The sequence below is a fragment of the Coregonus lavaretus genome (assembly GCF_964263955.1).
Source record: "Coregonus lavaretus genome assembly, contig: HAP1_SCAFFOLD_528, whole genome shotgun sequence".
NCBI classification, from domain to species: domain Eukaryota; kingdom Metazoa; phylum Chordata; class Actinopteri; order Salmoniformes; family Salmonidae; genus Coregonus; species Coregonus lavaretus.
The window spans coordinates 180001-184446 of NW_028158324.1; the positions used below are offsets into that span (position 1 = coordinate 180001).

Consider the following 4446-nt stretch of genomic DNA (forward strand, 5'->3'; position numbering starts at 1 on the left):
TCTTACACTTTGCCACTGTCAGATATAGGCCTCCCTCTGTGCACTAAAACTGGACGGGACATTAGAATCCTCTAATTAATACTCCCTGTCCACTCGAAGTGGCTCATACTTTCTTACTAAATAGCATACAATTTTTTATATATATATATATAACACTATATGGAATGGGCCCATTTGAAGCGGATGTGGGTGGCTCTTAAAAGAGCCTTTGGGTTCGAGTCGGGGTGTTGAGGTTCCGAAGAGAGTGGGTTTAACCGCCGAAACCGTACAGGGTGCGTCCCTGACGTTTAAGAGCGTAGACCACGTCCATGGCGGTAACGGTCTTCCTCTTGGCGTGCTCGGTGTAGGTGACTGCGTCACGGATAATTGTCACTTACCTGTACTTACTGGCTGCCAGCCCTCGGTGGAGTATATCGAGGAACAGAGGGTGCCTTTTAGGATAAGGACTAACAAGGTTTTGACTAGGTGGGATACAGCTACGACCGGAAGTGACTTTTCCCTAGCAGGTTAGGCTAATTAGGCTAGAGTGCAGATACTTGACATGTACAGTACAACAACAAATCACAGAGGGCCTGTTACCACAGCCTATAGGCTTGAACATCATAATATAACAATATATAATAATACTCATACATAATAATCGAAAATCACCTTTGACTACAGTGACATTGGTAGTAAGTAGGCTACAGTATAATGGATAGCTACCCAACTGGGACAGAAAGTGGAAATGGAAGGGGGACACGCAGTGAGCAAAACTCCTAACGACATAAAAACACAGACACTTCAGTGGAACGCACAGGGCAAGGCGGGAAGGAAGACGTGGAGAAGGACTATTGAAGAGGAGATGAAGAACACCGGAAGCATCGAGTGAAGAAATGGGCCCGGAACAGGGTTAGGCCGAGATGCACTGTTGACGCCCTATGCTTCATTTAGGACCTCAAAGAAATGAGTCAACTCCTATAGGGACTATTTTTCACCGCCACCTGCTGGACCAGAGGTCATGTGGCCAACACTCTGCTTGAGATCATTAAGAGCTATAAGGAGTCCATCAACTACCTGGTCAGTCAAGTCATATAGGGGGGATTTCATGGCCACCTGCTGGAGCAGAAGTAATGTTTGCCAACACTGGCCTTAAAATCATTAGGAGCTATAAGGAGTCCATCAACTAACTGGTCAGTCAAGTCATATAGGGAGGGATTTCATGGCCACCTGCTGGAGCACAAGTAATGTTTGCCAACACTGGCCTTAAAATCATTAGGAGCTATAAGGAATAAATCAACTCATCATTCAAGTCATATAGGGAGGGATCTTAGCACCACCTGCTGGATCAGAAGTACCCTTCACCGTAGGCACAAGAGAGCCATCATCTCTCAACCGGTGCAATTTCCATAAGTATGTGGTAATAAAACAAACAACGACCGCTCATCATATAGGCAGTGGTTTCAAAACTCTAAGCGCGTGTTCAAGTAGAGCACACCAAATCATACATGTACTTGTTCATCACACTGAATCAGTGTTTAATCTAGAAATACATGCCTCGCGTTGCAATACGTGTTCTGGTAATGTCATTGCTTTCCACAATGCAATGCTCACATCACTTTCCGTGTGATATTGTTGTTCATTTGTTCAAATGTATTTGACTATGACTTAATCCGACTGCTCTGAATTCATAATCACCTCACGGTTTGGTGTTAACCTACCGATTTTCAACTGCTTTGCCTACTGCAGATTAGGAACGCTGTCATGAAAATGTATGCTTGGGAAGTCTAAAATGAGGGTAACTCCCCTTAAGGTAAATGTCTGTGTTCTGAGTGGCAAAAAAAATACTGATTTTTTAATGCCATTTAGATATGTGCATACAGCCTGTCCTTAGGCAAACGCATTTAGAAGGGAAAGAAGTGGAACCAATGAATACTTTTCTTGCCTTGGGGTTGAAGCTCCATTGTATCTCTCGTAAGTAATGGGCCTGCCCACAGAGATCCTATACTAGTTAGTGTTGTAGTTCCTATTTCTACGGTTTTGCCTACCTGCAGCAATCAGGATTTACCTGCAGTGTTGATTGCGAATCCGTAATTTCTCATCTCATAATAACAGATGTTTTGCAAACCGTTGATGTTTAAATAAATGGATTCCCGGTGTCCGGATACCTTTTCTCTTAAGGGATCTGATTGAGTGAATCCAAAGTAAAAATGTGAACATTTTTCTGACTTGGTCTAAATACATTATAGGATGAATCATTCAGGTAAAATAACACAATGTCTATTTGAGTTGAATCAACATAATATAATCATTTTTTACCTCTATCATCTTTACTCTATGTATTGGACCACATCTAAACAACTTACTCAAGCTTATCTACGCATAAAAACAAGCTAAAAGATCTACTCAATAATATGACGTGTGCTTTTGTTGACTGTAATAGCTTGAGTACATTCCACAAAGTCATTTTTTTACAGTGTATCTAAAGACACGTTTGTTGTGGTGATGCACTTTTTCTTTGACGTTGAACTTGCATTGAACAGACAAATCCATTTCGTTACAACCCTTTTGTAGTATGATTTAGGAATATTTGTGGATGATCCTAATGTCTATGCTTGAATAGTGATTGGTTGTTGGTGAAATATTGTTGAGAACCCATCGTTTCCTGCCCTTTTTTCACTATTGAGCAATGTTGAAACATTTGTTTTGCTATTGGATTCATAATGGTGACCTGGGACAAGTAATTAGTGAAAACCAGAGTTCAGCAGTTGCCATTAAAGCGATCGAACCAAGTCATCCTAATAGGCTAGTATTAGCCTAAAGCAGGGTTTCCCAAACTCGGGGCACGTTTTGGGAGTTTTTGCCCTAGCACTACACAGCTGCTTCAAATAATCAACTCATCATCATGAAGCTGGAGTATTAGAATCAGCTGTGGAGTGCTAGGGCAAAACGCAAAACGCGCACCCCTTGGGGACCCCAGGACCGCGTTTGGGAAACGCTGGCCGAAAGGGAATCACCATGATGTGCAGTACCCACATTTAACCACAAGATGGCCTCCGTGCTCCACTGTAAAGTTTTGGCCTCTGCATGAGTCTCTCAGCAGCACTGCAACATGGGACTTTCAAAGTAAGTTGGCATGCAATGTTTTTTCTGGACTGCATGCAAGGCTATTATTACACACAACTAATAGTGTCAATTATTCATCTGAACACAATTCTTGTTACTATTCGGCCTATATTATCACTCGTTTCTTTTTCCCCTCCTTTGTAAAGCATTTTACTGTGCTACTATAGTTCAAAGGAAGTGGATGATGCCAGATGGTTGTGTATATACACACAAACAAACATTGAAGCTAGACTTCAGGCAACTAAAAGGTGCAATACGTAGCTTTTAGACGTGTTAGTGAACAACATACATGGTGGCTAATGTAGAGGTGCGTGTATACATGGAACAATTGTGCCTTTTTGATGGAAATATGGAGGTGGCTCTTAAAAGAGCCTTTGGGGGATTTTCGAGTTCAGGTCATCCTCATTTATGCGCGCTCTCCGCGAATACGGCGGGCCAGCTGGATGTCCTTGGGCATGATGGTCACCCGCTTGGCGTGGATGGCGCACAGGTTGGTGTCCTCGAACAGGCCGACCAGGTAAGCCTCGCTAGCCTCCTGCAGGGCCATCACGGCGGAGCTCTGGAAGCGCAGGTCGGTCTTGAAGTCCTGGGCGATTTCTCGCACCAGGCGCTGGAAGGGCAGCTTGCGGATGAGTAGCTCAGTGGACTTCTGGTAACGACGAATCTCTCTCAGAGCCACGGTGCCGGGCCTGTAACGGTGAGGCTTCTTCACACCGCCGGTGGCCGGGGCACTCTTGCGAGCAGCCTTAGTGGCGAGCTGCTTCCTGGGGGCTTTGCCACCGGTGGATTTGCGAGCGGTTTGCTTGGTTCTGGCCATGGCGCTGGGAGTATAGCCTCGAAATGCCTATGTGAAGTTTATAAAGCCGGCAGTGGCGCCTGCTGATTGGACACCATCTCCCCACCACCCCGATTGGCCCGTTGCGCAGGCCTCCTCCGTTGGCCATTGGACGCGAGGCCCGGCCTCTCCAAAATTCAAACTCCCGGTGCGCGCGCAATAGGACGCCGCCGGTCCTTTACGCGCAATAGGACGCCGCCGGCCCTTTACGCGCAATAGGACGCCGCCGGTCCTTTACGCGCAATAATAGTCGCCAAAGTCAAGAGTGACATCTTATAGGCACGTGTAATCGACTAGTTACCGGAGTGTAACTCCAGTTCTATGAGTGGAGCGGAGCCCCATAGGGGAGCTATGCTCCTAGTGGTTCTATATCGTGGAGCTCCGCCCCATAGGGGAGCTCTGCTCCTAGTGGTTTACCCTCTGCCCTAAGGCAGAAGCAGCCTGAAGCAAAATTATGCACACACCTACAGCCAATAGGAGTACAGGTGTCCCTATATAAGGAACCC

The 4446-nt window shown here is 45.6% G+C and overlaps 1 pseudogene across 1 annotated transcript; it reads right to left on the reverse strand.

Moving 5' to 3' along the window:
* Positions 1-3487: 3487 nt before the first annotated feature.
* Positions 3488-4049, reverse strand: LOC311124134 (histone H3.2-like; annotated as a pseudogene). Its single transcript has one exon. The product of its transcript is annotated as a histone H3.2-like (transcript).
* Between the last annotated feature and the right edge of the window lie 397 nt (positions 4050-4446).